This window comes from Diceros bicornis, chromosome 3 (genome assembly GCF_020826845.1).
Source record: "Diceros bicornis minor isolate mBicDic1 chromosome 3, mDicBic1.mat.cur, whole genome shotgun sequence".
Lineage (NCBI taxonomy): Eukaryota > Metazoa > Chordata > Mammalia > Perissodactyla > Rhinocerotidae > Diceros > Diceros bicornis.
In genome coordinates this window covers 53,201,742-53,217,284 of record NC_080742.1, presented here as the reverse complement: position 1 = coordinate 53,217,284, position 15,543 = coordinate 53,201,742, and the positions used below count along the sequence as shown (strand labels likewise).

General features: G+C 41.5%; 1 protein-coding gene across 2 annotated transcripts in view; it reads right to left on the bottom strand.

Annotated features, from left to right (window-relative positions):
* CREB5 (cAMP responsive element binding protein 5) overlaps positions 1-15,543 on the bottom strand; it is a 390,112-nt gene that overhangs the window by 265,173 nt on the left and 109,396 nt on the right. The window lies entirely within an intron of this gene.

The window sequence follows — 15,543 nt, the reverse complement described above, 5'->3', positions numbered from 1 at the left end:
CCAGTGTAAAGGCCAGTGTAATGCTTAGGCCAGAAGAAAAGAAATATGTCTGAGCTTCCCTCAGAAGGGATAAGGTAGTGCTGGCACAGTGAGTAGGCAATGAGTGAAATAATTTATATAAATTAATCACCCGGAGACATACTAGTCAGAAGATAACACGCAGTCCTCAAAGTTCCAGAAAGAGCTTTCAAAAGTCCACGGAGAGAGTAGGTAAGTAGAGAAAAAAGAAAATCTTCTTCTATTCTTTTTACTTATATTGTTTTATTTTGTTTGGTTTTGGCTTTGGCTTTGGCAGGGGCAAGGGGAGTGAAGTGGACGTTTTAGATTTTGTTTTTAAGCAAGGAATTTTTCAAAAACAGAAACTTGACTAACTTGAAGAGACCTGTCTCCTGGATTGTAATATTGATCTATGCAGTGCTGAAATGAAACTCCTTCGCAGTGACAGACAAAACGCTGCCCCCTAATCCTTTATCTGCCTCTCCCTACCGTCCCCATGGCTAATGCTCACAGAGAGGAGCTGACCCTGCCAGCCAATTACATTATGCTAATTTGTCTGTTACTCTAACTCCTGCGGGGGCATTCACCGCGCAGAGCAGTTCCCAGATTTATATTGTCTCTTGCCGCTTCTGCACACCAGCTGGGTTAATGGATCTTTCCACCTCGCCCCCACACTCCCTTCTCTGCTTTCAGCTCAGGATACATGGCAGTATCTTCAGGAGACAACAGTGTACTTTCCAAATGACAGCTCTGCAGGCTCAGAGCTGTGCAGAGGCGAGCCTGGGCATCATCCTGTACGTCTCTCCAGAATGCACTGTTTATCTTAGGAGACGTATCCTCTGGAGAAACCTGTTTTCCTGAGAAAATATATTGCTGCATTTTTTTTTTTTTAACACACTGCAAAGTGCTAGGCAAGCGTTGTCAGCCTGCTGAAGCTTCTGTGTTTTATGGAGTGCACACCGTCTCGCAGGAAGTCTGCTAGAGCAAAAGTTAAATTAAAAAGTCATGCATGCTAGAACATCCACACTAGATTGTTATTCTGTTAAAAAGAAAAGGTACTAGAGCTTTGGAAGATGGGTTGGAACCCTCATCTGCGAGCGTAGACCTTTCTCCCCAAGTCCGGACTTCATTGAAAGCCTCCTATAGCCAGCAACCCAACACAACATCCAAAGCTTACAAATCTCTGGGCTAACCAGGGCTACAAAGCAACCACTGTGTGCCAGGCTGTGAGACAGAAAATAACAAACAATATGTAACTACCAAGCAAGGAGACCAACTCCATTCAGCCACATTTCAAAGTCAACTTCATCACATTAGAAGTTTGCTATCTATGGGACAACAATAAATGCTAAATTATGCAAAGACAATAGCCATTAAAATCCAGCCTCCTCCAAGGAAAGTTCCTTCATCAGCTATAGACTGTGAATCAGCCTTTGAATACTCATAAAACTCACCATTTATCAAGGCAAAAATAATCATCTCATTTAATGACCACAGCACTCATATGAGGCAGATATGATTAATCCCATTTTACAGGTGAGAAAACTGAGCCCCAATGGGTTAAGCATCTTGCCCAACATAGTGAATCAGCGATGGAGCCTGAATTCAAAATGAGCCCATGCTCCTAACCTTCACTCAGCCTCTATCAGATCTACCTCACTGCCCTATTTTGCTGGTGGAGAAACAGAAGCCTAGATAGGTAAACCCTCCCATATCCCAAAAAACCCAAATGGAGGCCGAGAAAGGCTCAAGTTCACATGACTGATCTCCAGAGCCCCTCCCTGAACACCACGCTCCCTCCTTGTCCCGACTCCTACAAGCCGCATAGAAATGTGGCATTGCATGATATTTCAGAATGTTCTACTTTTATACTAAACACAGAATACAAAAAATCTTTTTCAAAACAAAAAACCAATTTCCTCTTTTCTCCAGTGGATTGGATTGAGATCTGTCCTAACAAGATCTGGCTAATGTAAGCCCATCTCTTCAACCCGAGGTCTCCTTTACTCACACATTTTATGACCTAAAATAATATCTGAAAAACAGATTTTTAAATGACTGACATTGTTAGGTGATGGCTACAAAGAATGATGGAAAACTACTAGTAACGATATGGAAAGATGCCTAGGATACATAATTAAGTATTTAAAACCCACTTGGGGCAGATAATTTCATTTGGATAAATAGAAAAGGAGAGATGGACAGATAAATGGATAGACTGGCAAACAAATGCATAACATTTTTTCTGGGATGCTATAAATGATGGCATATGCATAAATTTTTTTTGGAATGATATAAAAGAAACCATTAACCAGGCTCACCTGTGGGGAGAGGCACTATGGGAAGGCAGAAGGAAAGGAAACTTTACTTTTCATTTATGCCTTCCTGCCCTGTCTGAAAGTTTTCAATGTGCACACATTGCTCTTATTCTTAAAAAATGGCCAACAGACATTTGTTCCATATAACACAAATAACTAAATTTCAGATGTTCCAGTGGAGAGAAAAAAGCAAGTATTGTGGTTCTTATGAGGCTAACAGGATCCTGTATGAGAAAGCAGAACTAAAAAGAAAGTTATAGAAATACAAGATATTCATCATGATGATGGTCAGGGTAATTATAATGATGAAGTAAATAATAATCAGAAGAAGCAGGGTGAAGGAGAACAAAGATCTAAAATTGTGGGGAGACTGGGATGCCACTACGAAATGGAAATAGCCAGATGGCATCAGCTGATTTGTTTTTAACAGGATTTAGCATTAAGTAATGTACCCCCAAAACGTACACCCAGTAAATTAAGGCTGTAATTCCATCTTGGTGTTATGGTGACATGAAAATCCACTCAAGCTTTTCTGTCAGGCTTTATGAAGTTATCAAAGCCTCTTGATGGAATTACAACACTATTATGTACAGCTGGAGGGTCATTATTCCTTATCTTAACAGCAGTTAAAAACACAGTGGCACAAAAGGGCACTAAAATACAGGTTCCTCATTAGTGAGCAGCAGGGAAAGGGGACACATATACACACGTGATTGTGCACACACACACACACTAACGCACGTGCACACACAGATACACGCACACGAGCTCATGTCCATCTACATTAATGACTGTTGGTCTGAGGTGCAAAGTGCTGTATATTACACGCTCTTTCACAAGATTTAACAGAATTGTTCACAGATAACAGTGTTTGAAACAACCAGTGTTTATCACCTTCTGGACATAATGGAACATTGGCAGGTAGTCAATTTTGCTCCCCAGCACCCCTGTCCCCATAAATAGCAGCCATATACATAATATGCAGTAAAAACAACTTAAGATATTTAAACATAAATAATGCAATGGTTATGAGCACAGGGTCTGCATTCAGTCTGGGTTAGAATCTGGCTGTACCATCTACTAACTGTGTTACTTTGGGCAACATACTTTCCCTTTCTGGGCCTTAATTGCCTATAAAATAGAGATAGTAACAGAACCAAGTCTTTTGGTTGTTGTGAGGATTAAGCGAGATAATAATGCTTAGCACAGAGTCTAGACACAAAGTAAACCCTTGTCAAATGTTACTACCATTACAGTATCAGCAGCATTATCTTTATTTAGCAGCAAATAAGCATATTTGATAATATAGGCTAAAACCATATATAGACTTAAGAAAGACACTAATGAAATTAAGAATTGTGGATATATAACAGGAGTCTTAGGAGAAACTAACAAGAATGGTCAGGATAACACTAACCTTTGAGTTCAACATAAAGAAGAACACAGGGACCTTTTAAACTACAGGAGAAGCCATTGAGACGAAGTAGTTAGTTGATTAACTAAAAAGTTGAATAAAGGAGGAAGGATCATAAAAATGATAGGTGTATATTTTAAACATCTTTGTTAATTCAAAATGTAAAAAGGCACGTGCACTGCCGATCTTCTGACGTAGGACCAATGCCGTTCCTGAGAGTGGGTCTGCTGATTGAGTTCTGCATGTTCTTTCTTGCATAAACCACACCCTGAATGTATAGTCAATGATTTCTAGTTTTAGATTTTTAAAGTAGAGCAAGAACTTAAGACCATTGGGAAGAAATCTGAGTGCAGAACCTGTCCATACTTCCACAAATATACTCACAATCTTTTACAGTTCTTGTCTATACTTAAGTTGACAGCATTTCTAAGCGATTCTCCCGTATTAAGTTTTTGCAAGCATACAAATTAGGTCTTTCCTTTCATGCTCATATTTCATTCACAGATACATGATTTAATTAAGTTATGGAGTTACAACAGTAGGTACAGTTGGCATTGATAGTTTGGAAATAAATACAACAGGTGTTTGGTAAGCACACTAAAGAACTGGTAGTTGCGAGCATTCAAGGTGTCACGGGCATCAGCAGCTTTATTTTAAGGAGAGAATGAAGAGCATCAGTTAGTCTGCCAGGTAGGGTCAGAGGGGGTCCATGAACAGAAGTTCTGCCATGTGCTCATGAGTACCATGGCAGAGGGAGGCAACTGGGCCGAAAGAGCCCAGGTATCTTCCACTGTAACAGTTCTTACTGACATCCTTAAAATCCCACCTTACTTTCCTGTCCTCAATATTTTTTGCCATCAACACCAGATACAACCCCAAGAGCTGTCTAAGGCCAGGAAGGAATACAAACATGCAATCAACCGAAGAACCAGAAAAAAAGAAATTTTTAATATAAACACAGAATTTTGTGACATGACAGTAATGGTGATAGGGCTAAAGGCTTACAACAATTATTTAATTAAATGGTATTTGGATAAGTAGTTAGAGGGTGTGGGCAGCAGCAGCCCCAGGCAAAACATGAAACCTCCTCCACTATTACATACCCAGCTGCAGACTACAGGGCTTTTTCCCCCAGCACTCCCAAACCTAGATGCCCCTTATACCTACATTCTCCTCCTCCTCTCCCCCCTCCTCAGTCTAAACCAAAACATTCTCTTAGGATCCAACCTAATAAACTCATTCACCTACAGTATGAGCAATTAAGGAAATTTAATGTTATCTTTCCCAAGGAATTATATATTAGAGCCAATAAACAAAGTATCAAGGTGACATATCAAAGGAATAAAGGAATAAAATTGTGCAGTTACAGGGCATCCAACGAGATTTAGGATACTCAGAAGAATTATACCAGCCCCTTTGAAGTCACACTAAGCAAGGACCAGGTGCTCCATATTATAAAATAGGCTGAGAAACTGGCATCAATATGGTTTTGGAAATGACCTTTATAAAATACGTTAAAGTCTTCAATGTTCCTTGAAAATACAAACTGCTCTCAAGACTCTAGGCTTGATGTCAAATTTCCCTGAAAGACCCCCACATTACACGTGTACCATGCATCCTTGGCAACAGCCATAACAATTTATGCCCAATGAATGGGAAAGAATGTTGATTTCACTTGCTTTATGACTTGGGTGACGGTGGGCTGGTGACCAGAAATGTCTGTGCTTATTTTCAGAACTGATACCATGACGGTCCATCAACTACCATTTGTTGAGTTCCCACAAGGTGACGACAGTAGATCCTGTCTTTGGAGGAGGTTAAGTGTTGGGAACCTGGACGTATTTTCAGTCTCTCTGGGACTCTGCCTTTTCTCAGACTGAAACTGAGTGGCTGAGGTGAGGCTTACGCACTGATTGGGGAACAGGCCTTCCCCTGGCCTGAAGGATGTAGGCATCCACAGGGAACACCTGACAAAGATGTCAACCACAAAAACACTTAATTGCAAAATTATTACTTCTTTTATTTGTAAGGAATAAAATATACACTAGGAATATAGACGTGAACTAGAGGACAGGCTGTTGCTAATATCTCAAGAAACAGAGTTTTCCATTTAAGCTTCGTACCTTACCTACTTTGTACCTTAATCCCCTTATTTGTAAAACACAGATAATAACAGTACCTACTCTCCCGGGAATGCTGTAAGACTTAAATGATATTTAAGACACATGCCTTACAGTTTAGCAGCAAATGAGAGCAGACAGGCAAGGTGGGCCTTAGATCCAACACAATAACCAGTAATAATATTAATTAATTAATAATTAACAATAGCTCATATTTACTAAGTACTTACTATGTGCCAGGTACTCTTCTAAAAACTTTTAGTATATTACCAAATTTAATGCTCACAAGACCTCTTTGAGGGAGACAATATTATCTCCATTTTATAGACAAGGAAACTGAGGCACAGAGAGGTAAGCGATGTACACAATAACTTTTCCAGTAGGAGTACTAAAAGATGGCAGAGTAAAACAAGGTAAAATGCAATAGCAGGTTATTAGTTTCAAGCCATAAAGTAAAGCTCGGAAAATTTCAAAGAATTAGAATCATACTAAATATGTTCTCTGACCACAATGAAATTAAGCTAGAATCAATAACAAAAAGATGACTAGAAAATTCCCAAATGTTTGGAATTGAAACAATATGCTTCTAAATAACTCATTGGTTAAAGATGAAATCACAGTGAAAATGAGAAGTTGTTTTTAATTGAATGATAATAAAAATACATCAAAATTTGTGGGATATAGTTAAAAGTTATGCTTAGAAGGAAATGTATAGCTTTAAATGTATATATTAGAAAAGAAGAAGGGCTGAAAAATCAATGATCTAAGTATCCACCTCAATAAGTTACCAAAAGAAGGGCAAATTACACTCAAAGAAAATAGAAGAAAATTATGAAAAATAAAAGTAAAAATCAATGAAATAAGAAACAAACATACAATAAAGAAAACTGACAAAGTCAAAGCTTGATTCTTGAAAAACACTTTATGATAAAACTGATCAACCCCTAGCAAGACTTAGCAAGGAAAAAAAGAAAGGAGGTGTGTCCCGTCCGGTGGCACAAGCCGTTGAGTGCGCGTGCTCCACTGCAGCGGCCCGGTGTTCGCCGGTTTGCCGGTTCGGATGCCAGTTCGGATCCCGGGCGTTCATCGACACACCGCTTGGCAAGCCATAAAAAGGGGGACATTGCCACACGTGCCACAGACAATAAAGAGAGGATATGTTCTAAAACTTTATGCCAATAAGTTTGAAAATTTATTTAAAAGGACAAGTTCCTAGACGATCTCAATTTATAAAACTGACACCAAAAGAAATAAAAAATCTTGATAGACGGAGACAGAATATATGTTCTTCCTCCAGCCTTTTGAGATGCTGTTTTGCAAAGAACGGGGGTAAATACACCTGGATCACTGCTAAAATGTGGTTATAGAATCATTATTTGAAGTAGCTGCAAGCATTTTCAGGCAGATGGGAACACTTCCAATGCCACTGTCTATGGCAAAATCTCCTAGCTTTGAATACTAGGATTCCACTTAAAAGGAAGTTAAAATCCAGAGCCAGGATTTCTCCTTAATTCTAACGAGTCTAAAATAGTTTTAAGTTCATTCCACAGACGTGTAGGAAAGACATGGCATCCAGACCCCGTTAACCAAAAGTTTACAAGGTCTCAAAATGATGATGATGTTGCATTTGACCCTTTTCTTTCAACCTCCATAGACTGTAGTTTTTGGAGTTTGTTTACAAAGAAGAGCTCTCACAGCAACCCTTTAAAGCGGGTAGAAGTATTACAATTCCCCATTTTATTGATACTTAACAATTTAGGTGATTTGTCGAAGGTTCCAGTGGCCAGTGATGGATGGAGCTGTGACTTGAACACAAGCGTTCAGACTCCAGATTCAGTGCTCCTTCTAATTCTCTGACACATTGCTAGAGTGGCCAAATACAATACAGACAGATTACTCTATGAATTTTTAACCAATTCCTAGTCGGCACAAAGTCTTAGAGAAATGGTGCAAGCATAGCCATGGGTCAGCTGAGACTGGAAAGTTGGTCCTCAGGATTGTTTTTTGTCTATGGGTTTCTTGAAAAATAAACTTTTCATCAGAGAGGGGTGCTCCAGAATCATACAGGTGTCTTATTTCCTTCACAGTATAATGTAAAGACAGAGTCTAGTCTGGACTTAGGCTCACCCAGGTTCAAATCCCAGCTCTACGACTGACCAGCTGTGTGACTTTGAGCGTGCTTCTCAATCTTGCTCTTTCTCAAGGTTCCTTATCTGTAAAATGAGGATGATAGCAGCATCTGCCTTATAGGTGTTCTTTGTTTTTTGTTTTTTTATGAGAAGAAACACAAAAGCACTTAGAATGGTAACTGGTGCACAGATAAGCTCTCCACTAAAACAAGATATACCTGTTGAGCATCTTTCTTCTTCCCGTCCATCATCACCTCTAACTTTATCTTGGCTTTAAATTCTAAAAGCCAACGTCTATTTTTGCTCACTGTTCTTTACAGTAAAACATTGGCATTTGAACCAAAATGTCCCTCTGAATATTTACATGGTGCCCAGAATAGAGGATTTACAGCTGAGCAAATGTTGTTAGCTCCACTACAAATACTTTCAGGAAATGGCAATGTGGGAGACTTCAGCACAGGACAGGGTCCATGGGCCTAGTTGAAATGAGTTAAGAAACCATGGAGGGAACATATAGATTTTTTTCCCCCCAGTATTTTTGTAAATGACATTTTAAAATATTTCACTTGAACTTGGTCACATTCATTTAAGGAGATTTATTAGTGAAAAGTCTAAACCTTCCTGTACATCAAGATAAGGTATAACCAGTAGGTGTGTGGTTAGAAACCCAAACTGTACCCAAACTGCTTAATATAAAACAAAGACTCAATGAGAAAAAGAAGGCTGCACATATACTGAAGATGATGCAGAGGGCTTGAAAGGGACACTCAGTTCTCCTTTCTCGTGACAGACTACTGCCCTTATTTTTTGCCTCCAGCAAATCAGTTATGAATTCTTAAGATTTGTAAATATAACACTTTTGTTGTGAGTTCATGTTTCTCTTGCTAATCTTCCCCCTCTTTTTCACTGAAAACAGCATCAAGCAGCGCCCAGTTCTGCCTGGGTTAGCTCCCCCTGTACTCATCTAAACAGACTACGTTTCAACTCCCTCCAGTAATCCCAGCGGTCTGCACTTTCCCCACGTCCATTCTGCGGCATCAGCATCAGGTGAGCTATCTCAGGGTGTAATTTTAAATGACCACGCGCTCGAAATAAATGCAGACACTGCTATGTTGATAAACAAAAAGTCTTTAAATGCATGTTATAGAAACTTCTGTTGTGTTTTGGTGGTGAAGTTCAGAGCTGTTCTAAACATTCACTGGACTTCTGTGAATATACCAGAGTGGTAATTTTCAACCTCTCTAAACCTCAGTTTCTTGACCTGAAAAATGGAGCCAATCCTTCCATGTTACAAAATGATTATGGGGATTAAATCAAGCCATACACATTAAGCTTCCAGCACAGTTACGGTATGCGGTACAAGCCTAATAAGTGGTAGCTAGTATTCTAAGAGATACGATGGCATGGTTAAGCAGTAGTATTGGCTTTGGAGAAAAACAAACCAGGGTTAGTTAGTAGTGGGCTTCTCCACTTACTGGTAGAGTGACATTAAGTGAGTTACTTATTTACCTTGTTCTTCAGTCTCATCATCTGTAAAATGGGCATAAAATAGCTACTTTTTAGGGTTGTATGAGGATTAAGTGAAACTAAATAAGATTATGCACATAAATACTATTGATGGACAAGTAACACTCATGAGTAATTAGTATATGCTCGACACCTGATAATTCACTAATCCATGGTAGATGTTATTTGTAACAGTACTGATACTATTAATAATGTTAATAATTTAAGACTGATTACTGGCTCTGGACTGGATGCTGGAAGTGAATCTTACTCATTAAGTGATTCCACAAATCCCAGGCTGGTCAGGCCAGCACACTGCTGCCTTGTGAAGCTGTCAAATCCTGTTGCAAGGAACTTGAGGTCTGGGCTGGACCAGGCCTGGAAACAGCAGGGACAGGGTTGCCACCACTAGGAGAATCCCTGAGTCTCAGAGCTGGAAGGGTATTCAGTACTTGGCAGGCAGGCAGCAAAGACAACATTCCAGAGAGGCGCCCCTCGAGATGGAATGGAAGAGAAGAACCAGAGGGAGGCAAAATAGACCCTAAGAGGGGATCAAGAACCACAAATGCCATGTTGCACAGCCTCTGCGAAGTCTAAAGGCATTCATTTCCACTGTTCTCTTGAAACTATTCTATGTCTTTGAAATACAAAGAGGAAGCTAGAAAGAAACCCAAACATTACTCAAAACTGCTTAATATAAAACAGTGTGCCCTGTAGACTCCAGGCGCTTCTCAAGTGCTGGCCTACTGGTTTCTCAGGTAGGCTGCATATTACACAGATGGGGAAATCAAGACACTATGAGGAGTGACTTGTGACAAGAAACACTCCGGCAGCCGCAAGAAAGACTCAGGGTCTCCGAGGGACCCATTTACAGCTCTGGGCTCAGAACCATGATTTGATCTGATGTGTTTCAATTAAGCTGCAACATATTTTTTCTCATTTCTTCTTTTTAGATAGGAAACCCGAAGAACATAACAAGGCTTCAAAATGTAAGATCTTGGTGGGACAGAAGTTAGTGAGGCCCAACCAGGAGAATAGGAAGCACGCTACAGAAATGGTCGGGCCTAGGAGGGCAGAAAGAATATCTTTCTTAAGAAGCTCACGGTCACCATGCCAATGAATACTTTCTTCCTCTCTTCCCTCTCGCCTCCTTTCCATTAGTTCCCTCCAGTTTTTCTTCCTTCCTCTTTCCTTCCTGCCTGCCCTCCTTTTTTCCTTCCTTCTCTTCCTTTTCTTTTCTCCTCCTTTCTTCCCTTCTCCTCTCTCGTCTGTCTCTCCCTCCTTCCCTTTCTTCTTCCCTCTTTCTCTTTCTCCCTTCTTTCCTTCCAATCTTCCTTCTTTCCATCCTTCTTCTCTCTCTCTTCTTTCCTTCCTTCCTTCCTGCCTTCCTGCCTTCCTTCCTTCCTTTCTTCCCTCCCTCCCTCCTTCTTTCCTTCCTTCCTCCACTTTTCCTAAAGGAAATAACTTAACCAGGAGGACTTGGACGTCTGCAGCCAGCAGGGGACAAAGCCTCCACTGTTTAGCCCTCAAGTGTGAGTACTCCTGCCAAAAGATGTGAGTTTGTTATTGTATCAGGCCCGACCTAGCATTCGTAGCAGGGCTGCCCATGCACGACTGTGCTGGGCCTTATTTAACGAGGGAGTATAAATGGGGGGATCATGCTGTTGGCAAAGGGTAACTTCATCTCACTGAGTAATTCACCCAGGAGCAGGAGCAACCTGAAATGGGAGCTGTAGCACATAAGCCCTCTGGTAAGAAACAAATTGTGGGGGAAGAATGAATTTTTAAAAAGACATAAATAATAAGAGAGGAGTGATGTGGGACATCAGGAGGTTGAGAACTCAGACCCTGGAGTCAGACCAGTTGGGTTCAAATCTGCGCTTTGCCACTTAGTAGCTGTGTAACCCTGGGAAAGTCACCTCATCTCTCTGTGCCCTGGTTTTCTGATGTCCAAAATGGGGAAAACAGTAGTACCTGCCTTATCAGGTTGCTGTGAGGACTAAATGAACTCATACGGAAGCACTACATAAAGGTTTGTTACAATGATAAGGAAGATGGTGTCTGAAAATTCAGGCATGTTCAACGAGCATAAGTGAAGGAAAGCAAGATAAATGAAAGAAGTGGAGAGCAAGAGAAGAAAACATTATCTGAGATTTCTCCTGTTTGAAAATTCTCATATTTGGAGAAAAGTGGGTAAAGAAGGAGTACCACCTCCCCCCTGCCCCCTTACACTGGAAGGCCCTGCTGGAAATGTCATCTTGCTACAGTAATAGTTCTGTGACAGGCCCCCAGTTAGAGGAGGGATTGCCTTAATTACTACTGAGCTTACAATAATCGTTTCCCTTCAGCCTAAGTAAAGGGGTCCACACAGTCCCTCCCCCTCCACTGGGAGAAGGAGGATCCCAAGGGGGCTCTGGAGGGAGGCGCAGGGCGGAGCTAAGACATGGAGGCCAGAGCATCCATCTGCCCTTCCTAGAAGCCAGGGCCTCCCCATTTTGCTTAATAAAGAGTTCCTTGTCTTTCAGCTTACAGAGTAATCTCTGAAAGACTGCACTCCAATTTGAGAATGAGCCAAGAGGCAGTGGGAAATTCTCTAGCAAATGGGGTAGGGAGACAACAATATGAAGGGCAACTAGATCAAAATGCCTTTTTTTTTCCTTCTGGAAATTCCTATCCCTGAGGCCTGAGGCACTATTGATCTGGGATTCTTTTCACCAGAAGTTGTCAGGATAATACCGTTCACAAGGCAGATACAGATTTGCTTTTCTAGGGTTAAGTCACAGGATCTCGGGCCCCAGAACATAATTGAAAAACCCTGTGTCAAAAGCAAATGTTGAAGTCCCAAATTTGACCTGTCGTTGTGGCTTACAAATGTTTACAATTTTTTTTACTTTAAAAAGATATATTGACCCAGCCAACAGAGCATCATTTAGGAGAAGGAGGAAGACGCAGAGGGGAAGAGGGGGAGGAGGAGGAGTAGGGGGAGGAGGCGAGGGGGAAGAAGGAGGAGGAAGAGGAGGAGGGGGAGGGGGAAGAGGAGGAGGGGGAGGCGAAAGCGGAAGAGGGGGAGGGGGAGGGGAGGGGGAAAAAGGAGGAGGAGGGGGAAGAGGACAAGCACGAACCTCTCAGGGCTTTGGCTCAGGATGGGCACCCCACACTATGCTCAGGTTTGGTTATTGTGCCAAGAAGTAAAAATAGGCAAAGGAATTCTAAGCTCCTTAAGAACAGAAGAGGAGACGGTCTCTGCCCAATGCAGGGCTAAGCCCACTGAAGGCTTCTTAGAAAGTGTCAGGTCAAATGCAGAGCTCAAAATCCTGTAAAAATATCCTTTAGCCTTTTAGAAATCAGGAATGGGAAACTTCTCATCAAGCAGAGTTTAAAACACTGTGTCCTTCAGGAAATCCTTGTGGCACTTTCTGATGGGACATCTTGAAAGTATGACTTAGGTCACCATCTCCATGCAGGTATCAATGAAAGGAGAGAAGGACGGCAACTCTGCTGAACTGAGGCGGCAATCAGTTTCCGTGTCTATGGCCCTGAATGAGTTACCTGGTCTCGGTGTCTCTTCTATAACTAGGGACGGTTACTTTTCCTCCTAAAGTTTATTATGTTCGTGTAGTTATAAAGGTTGAGGAAGGGAGGTTATGAAAGCATGGTCTTACCTTCATTACACAAGTTCTGAGCTCCCATTTCCTGAAAGGTTGCCTCTTTCAACATGCATCTGAATTCAACTATGGGACATTTTATGTCTTCAGTGTTATCTTCCCACCCCTGCATTCTCAAAAATAGGGAATTAGAGGCTGGCCTGGTGGGGTAGCGGTTAAGTTCACTCCACTTCGGTGGCCTGGCATTCATGGGTTTGGGTCCCGAGTGCAGACCTATACACCACTCATCAAGCCATGCTGTGGCAGCGTCCCATATACAAAATGGAGGAAGATTGGCACAGATATTAGCTCAGGCACCATCTTCCTCAGGCAAAAGGAGGAAGATTGGCAACAGATATTAGCTCAGGGCCAATCTTCCTCACCAAAAAAAAAAAAAAAGGAATTAATCTTACTATGTGCCAAACACCATTCTACGTTATTGCCTATATTCAAGTCTTTTCTATGAGATAGATGTTGTTATTATTATTATCCCATTTTACAGATGAGAAAATTAGGGCTGAGAGGTACAGTAACTTCCCTAAGATTGCACAATTGGTAAAAAGCTGGGACCTGAACGCAGATTGTTTGGCTCAGAACTCTGTGCTCTTACCATGATACTATCCTGCTACTCAAGTGGACAAAGTCTCCATTTTAGCCTAATATGCTCATAGTCAGTAAAATATATCTATTTTCAATCACTTGGGAAGTACATTGTCCTCAAAAAACAAAAATAAACAAACAAAACCAGGAAACTTTCTTACCCTGAGACCTGAGGCACTGTGGGTCTGGGACTCTTTTCCCCTTGATGTTGTCAGGATAATATTGTTCACAAAGTAGACACAGATTTGCTTTTCCAGCATTGGGGTGGCAGGACCTGTATTAGATTTCTGTTGCTGTCTAACAAATTATCCCAAAACTTAGTGTCTTCAAACAATGAACATTAGCAATCTCACAGTTTCTCCAGGTCAGGAATTCAGCAGCAGTTCAGCTGAGTGGTTCTGGCTCAGGGTCTCTCATAAGACTGTAGTCAAGACATCAACTGGGGCTGCACTCATCTGAAGGTTTGACTGGGGCTGGAAGATCTGTTTCCAAGATGGGTCGCTCATATAGCTGTTTTGGCAGGATGCCTCAGTTCCTGGCCACATGGACCTCTCTATAGGGCTGTTTGAGTGTCCTCATGACATGGCACTGGCTTCCCCCAAACCCTACAAAACCCTGCTTCACAAGCAAATACTAGAGTCTCAAATGGAACCAGTAATTTTCCACTGATGAAGTTTTAACCTCAGTTTTTAGTTATGATCTCCATACCCACCTCTACTGGCCTACTTTCAGAATTCCTATGTAAAAGAGAACTTAGATAAGTCTGTCAGATGGTGTTGTGGGTTGAATTGTGTTCCCCTCCAAATTCATTTGTTGAAGTCCTAACCCCCAGTATCTCGGAATGTGATAATATTTGGAAACAGGGTCGTTGCAGATGTAATTAGTAAAGATAGAGTAGGGTGGACCCCTAATCCAATACGATTAGTGTTCTTATATAAAGGGAAAATTTGGATAGAAACACACCCACAAGGAGAGCACCAAATGAATATGAAGGCAGAGTTCAGGGTGATGTGTCTACAGGCCAAGGAACACCCCAACATTGGAGCAAACCACTAGAAGCTAGAAGAAAGGCATGGAACGGATTCTCCCTCACAGCTCTTGGAAAGAATCAACCCAGCCGACAACTTGATCTTGGACTTCCAGCCTTCAGAACTGTGAGACAATACACTTCTGCTGTTCTAAGCCACCCAGTTTGTGGTACTTTGTTACAGCAGCCCTAGGAAACAATACAGATGGTAAGAAAAGAAAAACTAGACATCTCCAGTACTGAGAGATCTCTAAAGGTTATCTTGCAGCCATGGATTGACCACAGGGCTTTCCTCAAAAGATTATATTGTGCCGCTTTCCTGCCACTCATAAAAAAACCCATTTGACCTTCCAAAAGCACATTCCCAAGTAAAACTGGCAAAAACTCAGAGTGGACAGTCAAGGTTTCCTGATCTCGCCCAAGAAAGCGGAAATTTTATTACTCTTTCATAACCACAAGGTATTTCCTAAGCTCATTAAGCACATTTTTCCTGCAGAAGATCTTGTCTTAATAAGGCCACCGCCACCCCTTTCCTCCAGCCTCCGTCATCAGACAGGATAAAAGGCAGAAGTGCGGATGGAGATGAGAGGGGACTCTGGAGAGTTCCAACTCGGCTTGTTTATTTTGAGACACACTTGTGCTCCTACGAGGGCCATCACAACTGTGGTCAAAGCATTTGGAATCTGAAGAACACAAACAAAGCTAAGTGTGGCAACGGGCCAGGGTAAAGTTTTCTTCAGCGTTGTACAGGGAGGGCAATTTTGCATAGCCTTTTATATGATAATCAC